This window comes from Balaenoptera physalus (genome assembly GCF_965194825.1).
Source record: "Balaenoptera physalus genome assembly, chromosome: 6".
NCBI classification, from domain to species: Eukaryota; Metazoa; Chordata; class Mammalia; order Artiodactyla; family Balaenopteridae; genus Balaenoptera; species Balaenoptera physalus.
In genome coordinates, this window is record NC_138885.1 from 106238894 (window position 1) to 106253965 (window position 15072).

Sequence of the window (15072 nt, forward strand, 5' to 3'; positions counted from 1 at the left end):
AAGACCCTGCACCTGGATAATTGCCCACCACTTCTCTTTGAGATTCCTACATACGAGAATGCCACACCCTTGTATGACTGGGCAACTTTGTTGTTAAAAACGTATCATAATCTAACCTGTATTTTCCCTGCTACAATTTCAGCCTTTTCCTACTTTTTCATGACAAGTGGATGACGCACACGCTTTAAGATCAAACAACTTCAGACTCTGCCATTTATCAGCTGTACCAGTTAGTTCAAGCTGCTCTTGCACAGGAACCCCAAAATTAATGGCTTAAAATATAACCATTTATTATTTTTCACAAGGCTGTAAGTTGGCTGAGGGTTTCTGCTGATCTGGTTTGGCTGGTCTTGGCTGGGCTCGCCCATGCATCTTGGAGTTGGCTAGAGTCTGGCTGATCTAGGAGGGGTGGTCCACCTCTGCTCATATGTTTCTTAGAATCCAGTAGGATTGCTCAGGCTTGTTCACATGATGTGGGAAGAGTTCCCACCAACAAGAGAGGGCAAGCCCTGATTCACAAGAACTTTTAAAGCCTCTGCTTACATCAAATTTACTAACGTTCCATTGGCCAAAGCAAGTCATCTGACTATTTCAGAGTCAGTGTGAGTAGGCATTACAAAAGGAAGTGTCTACAGGGAAATATAAAGATCTAGGGCTATTTGTACAATCAAGTTATCACGTTAGCTCTGTGACCTTGGATAATTTTCTTAACCTCTCTGAGCCTTAGTTCCATCATCTGTAAAAATGCAGTTTTTGTAAGATCCATGCTGTGATAAATGTAAAATATCTGGCACATAGCAAACTTCCCATATGTATTAATTTCCTTCTCCTTTTCCACCATTTTGACTTTCTCTTTTTTCTTAAATGCATTATTCTTATGCATCACCTTCCACATTCAAAGCTTCAACATAGGAACACTAAACGTTATACCTGTAGCTTCTGTTGAATCCCCAACTCCTAGGCTGTGCCTAAGAGAGTAGGCTTTCAATTCATTCCAATGATTTGGAATTTGTATAAAGGAATCAAGGAGTCTCCCCTTCCCTTTATTCCTGGGACTGTGCAGTTGAGAGATGATCTCTGGCTCTCTGATCCAACTCCACTCCCGAGAGTGAAATAGAAAGGGTTAACACGTTTGCATTAACTGATGACTCTGAGTAGAGGCAACAAATGGGGAATCTCCATTTGTAATTTAAAGGTGGCCTTGGGGGTAGGATAAGTATCCTGGCCTCCCCTTAGCTAATCAGGCTCCAGAAGAGACATTAATTGCAGCCAGTCCGTCCTGCTGGGGAGACCCAAAGCTGCCAGCTCCCTTGCTGGGAATGGAATAGAATTTTAATTGGCTGTGAAAGCATCATGGCAGGAGGTGCACAAAAGAGTTGGTCCTCTCCCCCCAAACAGGTGAGAGGAGCTTCAAGGGAAAGGCCCTGAGGAGGTGCATGGCATCAAAGACCCACCGCATTCAGGGGTCATCCTGGCTGCAACACCACTGTTCCAGTTCCAGGGCTGGACTCTAGCCAGGGTCAAGGACTCTCTCACACAGTGCACTTGGGGTGGTCAGCACACGAGCACCAAGCCTACAAACCTCGCCTCTGTGCTTCCCCTGACTTTCATGAGAGAAGCACTACATAGTTACTGTCACTTGTATAACCAAGAAAACCAATATCACCCACCTCAGAGAGCCCTCCATATATAAGCTTATCCCCCCAGTTTGAGTGTGTGCGTGTGTCCATTTGTCCATTCGTGTGGTCTGAAGCAATGGCACAACATTCCTGTACTGTAGTTTCAGAGCAATGTTAATACTTTTTTACTTAAATAAATTAATGTGATAATGTTGGGGAAGACATGTTCTGGTGGCAATGTGTGTGCTCTTTCTGCCATGGCAATTCCTAGAACACACATATAGGGTGACGTGTGCAGGTCAGTGGACGTGACTATGAAAAACAAAACAGTGTGCGTTTGTTAGTATAAATACACAAAGATGCGTGGTGTGGTTTGGGGGGACTACGGGCAAGTTATTTAACCTCTCTGTACCTTACTTTCTTCATCACTAAAATGAGGGCAATAGTAGTACTTACCTAATAAGACTGTTGGAAAGAATAATCAGATTTAAAAGCTTAGAATAATGCAGAGACTCAATAAATGTGTTTTCATGATTACTTTTAGTGAAGAGAGAGTGGAGCTGGTCATTGACCCACCCGTGCTCTGTCGACCTAGTGGTATAATGAACTTGTTGGCGAAAAGCAAAGCAGAAAAACAAAAAATACACAAGCAAAATCAATGCTTTCAGAAAACTGTTTTGTGAGATAAAAGCTTGTTAGATATTCAGAACTTTCAAGGAAACTGTGCTACATTAATACTTTAAAATGTAAAGCAATAAAAAAATCATTTATAGCTACTAAAAAGTTTTATTGTACATTTGGTTTTTATTATCAAATTTTTATTGAAAGTTTATCACAATTTCAGTTATGGGAGGAGAGATGCATTGAAGGAGACTGTTGAAAATGGAATTTTATAATTTATAAAGATATGAGGACAAGCTTCTAATTTTTAACCAACACGGACACACACACACACCCCCCTCAGTTTCTACTCTCACTGCCCTCTCCCTCTAGTCATACCTCCTATCTCTTCAATGGGAAGTAAAACATCTTTCTGGTTTAAGCTCAGGACATAGGAATGAAAATGGAATAAAGGAAGTGACTAATACACAGAATCCTCTCTGAAATGGTGAGAAATTCATCTCCTTAAAAAGCAGATGAAAATCCTTGACCTTTGGGAAAAAGAGCCAGAAGATGGAATTTTTGCATGATTTTAGAAGACAGAACAGGCTATTGGAAACAGCCCTTTCCGCCACCAAACCTGGTCCCCAGATCACAACTGGGTGTCCAGGCTCCTGTGCCTAATCTCTCCCAACTTGGACCATTTATATTTGGGAAATTAGCAAGACAGCCATTTAAAGAAGTAATTGGTTGCACAAATCAGCTCACCCCTTCAAGGGATGATTTTTCTCACTTTTCGTGAGTCTGCAATAGATTGGCAGGGTCTGTGTAGAGAAAGCCTTGGTTTTTTCTCCGCTAGCCAAGGTACTGAAAAGCATGGCGGGGTCACTTGGCTGGGGGTAAGTTTACAGATGGCAGGCAACGCTAGTGCCCCAGAGAGTGCCAGTGCCCAAAGTGGGTGCATCCCTAATGGTGTAAGAGATGAATAAGAAGCACTGGCATGAAAGCCTGGCTTTGAGTCTTGGCCCCTCCACTTGCCACTGGGCAAGTCTCTTTCTCTTTCTGGGTCTCTGTTTTCTCATTGTTTAATTGGAGGACATAGGATTAAATAATCTCTACCAGTCTCTGACGGTGTCTGACTTTTTAAGATGCTATAAAGGCTCTGTACATGCAAAACAACTCAACGCGAGTCTAGGAATTGCTTGAAAGTGAACTAGGCCAAAGGCATAGGGACGGGAGCTCTTTGTAACTGAAGTGAGCACGCCCCATGGACAGATGAAGAGAGCTACTGGAAGTGGCACAATAACCACTGGAAACTCCATGCCCCTCTCAGAGCTCTGAAGCAGAGGATCCAGAGAGAGCAATTTATGGTTGTGCATCTGTAACGCAGCAGAGGGAGAGACATGTAGCCATGGGAATCTTCAGGGCACTGGAAAGATTTGCTCCTTAGAGTGGAGAAGGGTAGATTTCTATTGCTTGACCCAAATTATTTTTAAAGAGTATCTGATTCACTTCTTCATGCCCCCATGTCACTAAGCAAGCTTCTTATCTTTTGTTTAGCTTCTCAGCTACATAAGATCCTACAACAAGTTCCCCTTGACGTGGGGACATAAGCACTCTAGGTATTGAAAAGGAGTGTCTTACACTGTAAATATAAATCAACTTTCTGATCTCTATCTTGGTTTTTTACAAGTTTTCGTGGCCTGAATTATGTCTTTTCAGAACATGATCACCCAGAGCAAAAGGTCATTAAATCAAGGTTCAAGACTTCCTTCAGCCCAACCTTGCAGGAGGGGTGTGGGGAGAGCAAAATTATTCTTACGATTGGTTGCCCCTTCCTTCCTCTTTCCTCCTGGACCCTCATCTGACAAAAGAGATGAATTACTCCTGATGTGTATATTATGTAAGGTAAATATCATTTATTTTTGTTTTTATTCTGTTGTTTTTGTCCTTGCTTTTTAAATCCTCATCAGCCAAGTCTGTCTTAGACTGTAGGACAGTGTGGAAAACATTCACAGACTCCATGGAAACCATTCAACTCAGCAAGTAAGAATGCTATATGTGCCACTTCTAATCATTCACCAGCCTCTCAGTGACAAGGAGCTTACTATCACATCCATGATGTCTACCCATTGCATTTTTAATAGCTCCAATCAGTGAATGCTTGTGGGAGGAATGATAAATATTAAGTTGCAAGCTGCAGGAGGGCAGGGCTGTGTGCAAGCCAGCCCTGCCCTCCTGCAGCTTGCAACTTCATATTTATCATTTTGAAGAGGCATTACAAAAGATTGGAGGATGATCAGGAGGTATGGCAATGTACGTCTGTACTGGGAAGAGCGGTATGTGTGTGGAGCCAGGAAAGGGGATAGGCAGATGTAAGTTCAAGGTTGTACACTATGGGTTTGTCTGAATGTTCATGTGGTCATGGTGCCTTTTCCATCACCTCTGCAACAATTTCCCCCATTACCTGTCCCACCTCCCTCTTCTGGAGGAAAACCCTATCCCTATTCACCATGAGCATCACCTTTCTTGCCCTGACTCTAACTTTCAGACAAAAATGCCAGAGGCAAGAAAAATGGAGGAGAGGCAGAGAAAAAGAGGGGGAAATAGATTGAAATAACCCAACTGGGGAGCTTAGGAGCTGCTAAAAGGCTCACCAAGGGGGACTTCCCTGGTGGCGCAGTGGTTAAGAATCCGCCTGCCAATGCAGGGGACACGGGTTCCATCCCTGGTCCTGGAAGATCCCACATGCCGCGGAGCACGAAGCCTGTGCGCCACAACTACTGAGGCTGTGCTCTATAGCCCATAAGCCACAACTACTGAGCCTGCGTACCACAACTACTGAAGTTTGTGCACCTAGAGCCCGTGCTCCACAACAAGAGAAGCCACCGCAATGAGAAGCCTGTGCACCGCAACAAAGAGTAGCCCCCGCTGGCCGCAACTAAAGAAAACCTGCACGCAGCAACGAAGACCCAACGCAGCCAAAAATAGATAAATTAATTTTTAAAAAAAGTCTCACTAAGGAATGGATGGGCAGGCTCCTTTTGGCCCCAGCCAAGACAGCAAATATCCACATACAGACTCAAACTCTGTGGGAAAGAGCTCCATTCCATGAATCTTTGGCCTATTACCTCTCAACCCAGAGTTATCATAGACCCATATGGAAATTGAGCAACCTGTGCTGGGGGCTGTCATAGGTGGTCCAATCATGTGGAAGGAATCAAGGGCTTGCCATCGCCAACCATCTCCCTACGCTCATCCCTTTTCCTTTTGTCTAAGTCCCTCAGAAGAATGGCACAGTATAAACCCTAAGGAATAAAGAGGCAGAGGGACCACATACATCTTATGCTGGCATCCCCTGTATCTAAACACTCCTTTCTTATCAGGACATCCCAACACATCTACCCAACTGAATCCCACTCTTCTTTCACCTAAATATTTTTCATGATAGTCGTCATCATCATCATTATGAGCATGGTAAAGATTGTTTTTATTTCACCATTTGCACCCCAAGGACTTTCTGATTCTGTATTTATAAATGCAAAGTTTTAATGGGAGATATGTATGCATTGATAAACTCTTTGAAAATGTATTTTCCAAAGAGAACTCCATTGAGCCAATTTAATTTTTGATCAATCTTTTTTAATATAGAGCAGTTAAACTGTTTCCACTTTTTTCTATTTCTCATTTAATGTTATTGAAACTTTTCACTGGGATAAATCATTTTATAAGTAAAATATATGTTAACTCATTGATTAGTTGATCTGGTTTGGGTCCATATTAAAATTAGCTAATTATAGCTTCTGTTGTTGAAAATTTTATTCTGTGGCCTTTATAATCCTTCCAAATTTACTTTTTTTCTGGATCAAAGTTTGCAGATCTGAATTTTGTTAAGAAGCTGTGAGTGTTCTGCCAGGTTTTAATAAATTACAAATTTTACTGAAGGCAGTTTTTTTAGCCACTCTCATTTTTCTTATATTGACTGTTTCTAAATATCATCAGAGTGAAGATGTCCTGCCACATAAGAGCAAGAGTACTTGATTAACTGCCTAGTGCACATGGGCATCAAATAAACACGATCTCCTTTAAGCCTACAACAGTGCTGAGAGGTGCGTATTATTATCCCCTTTCCAGATGAGTGAACAGAGGCTAGGAGTAATGAGGTCATTTGTCCAATGTCATGCAGAGGCTATGTGATGTACCTGAGAATTGAACACTAAGCTTTTCAATGTTAAAAGCTTTTATTTATTTTTTTCTTCTGTGCCACAGTGTCTCACTCTTCATTCATAATTGCACAGTGTCCACTGGCTGCACACATACCCCATGACACCTTCTGGGCTCTTGCTTATTTCTCTCTCTGTCTCTGTCTCTGTCTGTCTGTCTCTCTCATACACCCACCCTGCTAACAAAGCACATCAGACTGCCATCTGACTTCGGGCCTCACGCCCCCTCCCAGGCAGTGTGCCTCTCTTTCTCCCCCCTCTTGAGTAGGTGACTCCCACAGCCGTCCCAGGGGACCCCTTGGGAGGAGCTCCTACTGGTAGCACCTTAAAGTATCCTCAGAGGTTCACTTCAATGTGTGCCCGCAAGTTCCACCTGGAAACCTGAATGAGGTGGCCACGTTGTGGGGGGGTGTGTGTGTGCGTGCCTCCCAGGGCAAAGGAGCAAGCTGCTGCACGCAGTGACTCACGGGGGCTTGACCACCAGGCTGGAGGGATACATCAGCGTGTTGTTTCATTTAGTCAGGAAGAGCATGTCTTTTCAGTGGGGCACACCCAGACGGTTTCCTTTTTTACAACAAATTATGGGGGGATGGGAAGGAAAGGAAATGGAGGGAGAGGGGGAGGGAGAGGGGCTTCTATTTTTAAACCTTTGCCAGGCATTAGTTCTGTGGAAGTTTCTGTGAGGAAGGAAGAAGGGAAGAGAAGATGGGAGGGAGCAGGGGATAGCTGACAGGAAGGGCAAGGTCTAGAAGAGTGGTTTTGAAATATACTTTTTAAAAAAAGTACCTGGAAACTCTTCTCCAAATGTATCCTGTGAGGGATGTCAATATTTGAAACAAATAACAGGGGAGCTGTGTTCATTGACATGAGAGTGGGAGTTTCCAGAGCCCCACTGTGCACAGCGACCCCTGTGATAGCGCTATTGAAAACAGGTTTAAGCCATTTGTCGAGCAGCGTGTAGGAAGAAGACCACATTTCCATGTATTCATTCATTCATTCATTCAGATACTTATTGATGCATATTATGTGCCAAGTGCTGTACAAGATGCTAGGAGACATCGTGGCAAATAAAACAGACACTGGTTCCTGTTTCTGGTCTAGCAGGGGAGACAAACATTTATGAAATAATCACACAAACAAATGTAAAACTGCTGCTTTGAAGAGAACTCAGTGACCCAACAGGGGGCTGCCCTGAGGGTGCTACATGTGGGCTGAGGGCTGAAAGACAGGCACTAACTAGATGGGGAGGGGACAGCAAATCTGGGTCCTGTGGCAGGAGAGCGCATGGCAAGTCCCCTTGATGGAGACGTGGCAGAGCACAGTTACCGGTGGGCTCGGACTGTTACATACAAATCTGAACATTTTCACTGCTGTAGAATGCTACACTGTATGAATATGTCATAATGTATTCTCCACTCTACTGCTGCTGAAGATTTGGATTGTTTCTAGGTTGGGGTTACTATGAACATTCGCGTACACGTTCTCCATAAGAAGGATGGCCTCTTGAGCAAGAGGGGTCAAAGGCCACAGGGCCTCCCCACTGGCCTGATGGAAGTTCCAGACCCCCAGCAGCCGTCCTCTCAGCCCATCTGAACTTCCTTCTCCAGAAGTCCCTCTGGTGTCCCACATGTAGTCCTTCCCACGTAGCTTCAGGCTTGATCAGAGTCAGAAGATGGCTTTCCAAATATGGCTCCAACACTTAATGGTTAACTGCAGTTCCGGACCTTGCAAGTCTTGAGTTTAGACTGACCAAAAGATGGGACCACAGGCCCTCAAAAGAGACCCCACTGGGATTTCACCCTCTCCCCACCCCAGGAATTTTCCTGGGATCAATATGTCTAGCCCTGGTTACCATGCTTTGTCTTCTTGTCAACTATTCTTAGTCTTGACTTCTTCTGACTTTAAGCCTTGGGCATACCTGCTCTATTTTGGCAGCTCCTGTTGTGCTAGTCTAGCCCTGAACCTGACCAGTGGAAGAGAATTACACTTTTATTTCACAGACCAAGTTCTGGCCTCTTGTCTACACTATCCTGAAACCCCAGCATATTGTCCTATAATGAATGCCATGTGATCTTGGGCAGGTCACCCAAGCCCTCTGAACCTCTCAGTTTCCTTGTCTGTAAATTGGAGCTAGTAATCCCCCGGTCCAATTTTAGCAGTTGTTGAGAGCCTAGCTTCTAGAGCTAGACTCCTTGGGTTCAAATCCCAGCTCTGCCACTTACTAGCTGTCTTAACTTGTTTGGGCTGCTATCACAGAATATCATAGACCGGGTGGCTTATAAACAACAGTTATCTCTCACAGTTATAGGAAGCCAACAAGTCCAAGACTGAGGTACCAGCAGATTAGCCTGAGAGCCTGCTCCCTGGTTCACAGATGGCCATCTTCTCCCTGTGTCCTCACATGGTAGAAAGGACAAAGGAGCTCTCTGGGGTCTCTTTTATAAGGGCACTAATCCCATTCATGAAGCCTCCACCCTAACGACCTAATCACTTCCCAACGGCCCCACCTCCTATTACCATCACATTGGGGTCAGGATTTCAACGTGAACTTTGGGGGAACACAAACATTCTGACTATAGCACTAGCTGTAATGAGATTATATTGTACAAGTGACTGAGCCTTTCAGTTCCTCAGTGTTTGTAGCTGCACAGTGAATAGCACCTGCCTCATTGGGTCATGGTGAGGATTACATAAGTTAATATACAGAAAGCACTTGGAACAGCACGTGGCACATAGCAGGTCACAAATAAACATTAGCTAATATTATTAATACTTTGGTTCACACGATGTTGGAAGGATGAAAGGAGATGATGGTGGCAGTGAGCCATAGATACTAACACAGTGTTTCTAGAAGTCCTAAGAAAATAGGTTAGTCTATAACCCTTAGGATAGGAGTGCACAGTCTTTGAAGTCTAAAGGGTCTTGATTTGAATCCCACTCTTCCATGGCTGGGTGACCTTGAACAAGTTACCTCAGTGAGGGTTTTGTCATCTACCTAGTAGGATTAAAGGTGAAGATTAAAAGAGGAGTAGGTGACCTGGCTGGCACAAAGTAGGAACAGGGCGCGTGTCAGTTTTCTGTCCTACCACATGGCCCTGCTCTGGTGTAAGCAATGCCTGAGCCCGGTGTCAGAGTTCTTTAGCATGAGTTTGTTGGTTTGCAGACAAGGTGGGGCTACGGGAATACTTAGCCTCCAGCCCAGGATATGAAGCATTCAGGTGCAGGTGACACTTAGGCTGGGAGGCTCCTGGCGGTAGCTGCTCTGTCAGAGACATCATGGGTGCCTCATTATGTGATCTGTCAGTGTCTGTCTCTGAGTGCAAGGCATTTAGCGCTCTTTCCAGGGAAGGATGTTTATAAGCAATTAGTAACGATTAATAATGAACCGAGTAAATCATCATTGGGGTCTGTAGATATTACAACTCTTCAGCAGAAATGGGTCAGGAATAAGAAGGAGAAGATGAATGATGGCATATCTCTGTGAGCAGATACTACTGGGGAAATTGAGGCAATCCTGAGAAGTCTATAACCATCACAGCATCTGGGACCTATCTGCAGTGTTCCAGCCTGGCTCTTCGGAGCCTGGGGTCTCTGCAGGTGTGAACCAAGGCCCCTGGGTACTCCATCTCCACCCAAACTTCATTCAGAGTAGCTCTATTTTAATCTGCTTTATATATTAATTTCCACAAATTTCATTTGAAAATTAAGTTCTGCTGATAAAAAATAAAAATTTAAATACAGAAATTAGGTTTTTGTTAGATGTTAATTTCATTTTTTCTCCCACTTTGGGTTTTTCTATTGCACAAGAGAGTAATTTAAAAGTATGCAAACACAAAAAACAGTAATGATGCTTCCTTGTATTTTCATATCACGTACCAGTTTGCTCTGTGCCATTGATCATGTTTCTTATTTGATTCTCACAATAGATCAGCAAGCTATTCAGAGAAAGACTTATTTCTCATTTGCAGGTGAGGAGACTGGAGTTAGGGGCTCTGGAAGTTTCTCAGGGAAATGAAAACCTGTTTGGGAACAGGGTCTATCAGATTCAGGCTGGTGATGTCAGTGATGGTGCTAATCAGAGAGCCAGCAATTTTTAGGTGCTGACTTTTGTCAGTTCCTGTGCTAAGAACTTTAGATATTCTCTCTCTTGGTTCTCACAATGACCATATGAGGCATGTAATATTATCAGTAAGTTAAGGTTCTGCGTCACTGAGTAACTTGCTAAAGGTGATGCTGCTAAGAGTTTATGCATTGAACTTGAATCTAATCATGAGAAAGCGATTAAACCTATCCAAATTAAGGGATAGTCTACAAGTAAACAACTGGCCTGGACTCTTCACTCTTCAAAAATGTCAATATCCTGAATGATAGACAAAGGTTGGGGAGCTGGATAGAAAAAAATCAGCTTAAAGAACATTATGGGGACAATCGAGGTATTAGCTTTTAGCACTGTTATCAATCAATTCTAATTTCTTGGGTGTGATAATTGTGTTGTGCTTACATAGGAGAATATGCTTTTACTAGGAGGTTCATAAAGAAATATTTAGGGATAAAGTATCATGAAACCTGCAACTTACTCTCAAATAGTTTATTTTTTGTTTGTTTTGGTTTTTTAAATATTTATTATTTATTTCTTTATTTTGGCTGAGCTGGGTCTTAGTTGCAGCATGAGGGATCTTTAGTTCTGGGATGCGGACCTCTTAGTTGTGGTGTGTGAACTCTTAGTTGCGGCATGAATGCAGGATCTAGTTCCCTGACCAAGGATCGAACCCGGGACCCCTGCATTGGGAGCACAGAATCTTACCCACTGGACCACCAGGGAAGTCCCACTCTCAAATAGTTTAGAGAAAATTTTTCGATAGCTAGCTTGCTGGCAATAGATAGCTAGATAGCTAGCTAGATAGGTAGATAGATAGATGTAGAGGTAGATATATCTAGATAGATATATTGTGTGTATATATAGGTGTGTGTCTATCTACCTGTCTGCCATATCTACATCTATCTATTCATCCATCTATCTATCTATCTATCTAGCTATCTATTTATCTATCTACCTATCTATCTAATCTATCTATCTAGCTAGCTAGCTAGCTAGCTATTTATCTATCTATCTATCTACCTATCTATCTATCTAAAGAGAGAGAGAGAGAATACACAATGTGACAAAATGGTGAATCTGGGTGAAGAGTACATGGTCTTCATTGTACTATTCTTTCAACTTTTGTATATGTTTGAATGTTTTTAAACATAAAGTTGGGAAAAAAATTTTAAAGGAAAAAAATGTCAGGCCCATGGAGCTCCTGTCCTGGACTCTCGGTCTTGCTCCCTAGAACAGCCATGGAAACTGGTTTCCTGAAGGCTGATGATGGGCCCGCGTAAGCTAGGTAAGCAGACTGGTCAGGAGAGCTCTCCAGTGTACCAGGTCCTGCCTAAGGTGTGGCTTATGAGCCAGGCCTATGCTGAACCTGCATTCCACCTTCCTACTAAGCACTGTGCTTCTCAGCATTTGTCCCTGACAGTCCCCAGAAAGGGATCTTGCAGGTTGACAGAGGAGCCCAGACTATGACGTTTGCATACTGCCCAGACAGTTATATACATCATTCATAGTTCATTAACCCGAGCTAAAAAAAGAAAGCACTCAGCATAGTCAGCTGCTAATCCTCAGGGCACTGGTTCTGATTTGGTTCAGGTTATACAACCTGCTTTGCCACTCCCGGTCTCCTGTTCCCAACTTCTGCTACTCCCTTCTCAGAGAAGGGTGTGGACACGCAAACCTATCATGGTTGTTCTTCATGCTTGCTGCTTGTGAATGGCAGAGGCAAAAGTATTTGGAGAGGGAAGAGAATAATAATCATGGTCAAAATAAAAGTCTCAAGACGATTTGCAGACTTCCATTTCCTGTCTTTTGATCCATCCTCCTCCCATCTCCATAAGCATAAAAAATGAAAGGTTGGGTTTCCTTGGTGGCGCAGTGGTTAAGAATCTGCCTGCTAATGCAGGGGACACGGGTTTGAGCCCTGGTCTGGGAAGATCCCTCATGCCGTGGAGCAACTAAGCCGATGTGCCACAACTACTGAGCCTGTGCTCTAGAGCCGCGAGCCACAACTACTGAGCCCACGTGCCACAACTACTGAAGCCCACGCACCTAGAGCCCATGCTCCGCAACAAGAGAAGCCACCACAATGAGAAGCCCGTGCACCGCAACGAAGAGTAGCCTCTGCTCGCCGCAACTAGAAGAAAGCTACCCGCAGCAACAAAGACACAACGCAGCCAAAAATAAATAAATAAAATAAAACAAATAAAACATTAAAAAAAAAAAAGAAGGGTTGATTCTAATGGCAACATATCTTTACAAAGCATCTGGTTTTGAAGATCCCATGACACTTTACAGATGGTTTCTGGAAAACCTAATTAATCCTCACAGCGTGTCTGTGAAAGAAGAGGTTTTGATCTAAATCTACCCTGAAGATGGCACAGAACAAGAAGGGTGGAAATTATAGCGGAAGGAATTCATGCTAGAAGAGAGGTAGAATTACCAGATGGTATGGACATAAAATAGATTTCTATGGCAGCTGATACATCTCTTTGTCCAAAATATTTTTAAAATAGGAGAGAGCTCCTTATACTGGACGTAGGACACTTTACATACCCTGCTCAACCCAGAAGGTCCATGTAAGGCTTACTTGCCTCCACCACACCTAAATTCAGGTGTGTACATGTAACCCAGCCTAACGAATCAGTGGACTACCCTGGACACAGTGATTGGTTTAGGAATAGGTCACACGACCCAAACCATCTAAGATGGTCTTCTTAAGGATTTTACTTAAGTTTTGGAGGAAGACACGGTCTCAGTCTGAATTCATGAACTCTAAGTACAACATAAACTCAAAGCTGTTGGACACCATCTTGCTTCCACATGAAGAGGCCTTTGTTATGATATCGCCAGACTACATGGATCAAGGATGGAATTTGAAATTGGATTATACCTGCCATTTAAATGATTTGAATCAGCCCATGAATACCATGGAAATTGGAAAATTTTTACTGGTATTTAATTTTAAAGATTAATTGAAATTGCTATAGTTAAGTATCCTTGGTTCCAGCCACACTGCACCCAGTTCCATTCACTTTGGTTTCCCTGTTTTGGGGGCTAATATACCTTTTATTTTGCTTGATACAGTTTTAGTTGGCTTTTTGTCACTTACAACCAAGAGTGCTATATAGCTCCATTTCCCTCATTTCCAAGCCCCATCCCATTCCATCCCATCCACAGACACAAACCACTTGTCTCAAAAGGCTTTGGTGACTTTCTGCTTGGAATTGAGGAAATAGCAGAGAGAGGGGAGAACTACTAAGTGATATCTCCAGGACGCTCCTTCCCATTTTATGATGGGAAAAGCATAGCATCATTGGCCTAGATGAGGCCATAGAAAGCATTTAACCAGCATGACCACTCAAGTAATGCCAGACCCCTCTCAACTTTGCCACCAGGTGGTCACTTAGCCATGACCCCAGCAGTGAATATCCCTCCTCGCTGAGACTGCCCTTTTCACTTTGGGGCAGTTCCAATCATTAGACAGTTCTGTCTTATGGTGAACCCAAATCTTTGTCTGTTATTTCCAGCCATTGGTCTTGCTTTCTGGGGTGACACAGATTAATTTTCTCCCTTTGCTTCATGATAATTTTCAGGTACTTATGGGCAGGCAATCTAGCTTCCTAACCCTGCTTATGTATCCTAGACATTTTTCATGTTCCATGATTTTAAGTGCCTTCTTCATGTCACCCTTTTATTAACCCCCTTCTGGAAGTATATGCTCTTAAAAGCTTCATCTTGCACCTAACAGGTATTAAGCTGACAAGAGAGGTATATAGGAGGGCTCTTACGTCCCCTTTCTGGATTTCACACTTCAGTGAATGTAGCCCAAGACCAAGTTAGCATCACCAAGGAACAGGAAGGGAGGAGAGTGGGGAAGACTTTTTAAAAATAAAAAAATAATATAGTCCATTATGAGGAATTTGGAAAATATTAAGAAGGAAACAGAATATTTCCTTTACCCCTATCACCTGGAGATAAGCACTGCTAACACTTTATTATCTCTCTTCTAATCATTTTCCTATAAAAATATAAATGTACTTTAAAAATAAAATTTGAAATCAAACTCTGGATACCTATTAGATTCAGGAATATATCCCATGTCATTAATTTATCCACAGAAATATTATTGGTAATGATTTCATAATAATCCATACTGTGACTGAGCTTCCAATTTTTTCATGTCCTTATTGTCAAACACGATTTTTCTCACATTTTTATTTTAATAAACAACTACATGATGAACATTTTAATTAATTTATTTATTAATTAATTTATTTTTAAATAAATTTATTTATTTTACTTATTTATGTTTGGCTGCGTTGCATCTTTGTTACTGCACACGGGCTTTCTCTAGTTGCGGCGAGCGGGGCTGCTCTTCGTTGCGGTGAGCGGGCTTCTCATTATGGTGGCTTCTCTTGTTGCAGAGCACGGGCCCTAGCCTCGCGGGCTTCAGTAGTTGTGGCACGTGGGCTCAGTAGTTGTGGTGCATGGGCTAAGTTGCTCTGCAGCATGTGGGATCTTCCCCGACCAGGGC

General features: G+C 42.9%; 1 protein-coding gene and 1 long non-coding RNA gene across 8 annotated transcripts in view; both read right to left on the minus strand.

The window, feature by feature from the left end:
• The window catches only part of MARCHF4 (membrane associated ring-CH-type finger 4), a 109736-nt gene that overhangs the window by 36534 nt on the left and 58130 nt on the right, over positions 1-15072 (minus strand). The window lies entirely within an intron of this gene.
• Positions 10700-14127, minus strand: LOC309663494. Of its 2 annotated transcripts, none has more exons than XR_014265319.1 (2): positions 11562-14127; positions 10700-11509 (listed from the first exon to the last, which is right to left on the minus strand). It is a non-coding gene; the product is annotated as an uncharacterized lncRNA (long non-coding RNA). The 2 variants fall into 2 exon arrangements; XR_014265320.1 differs by having other exon boundaries at positions 10700-11513.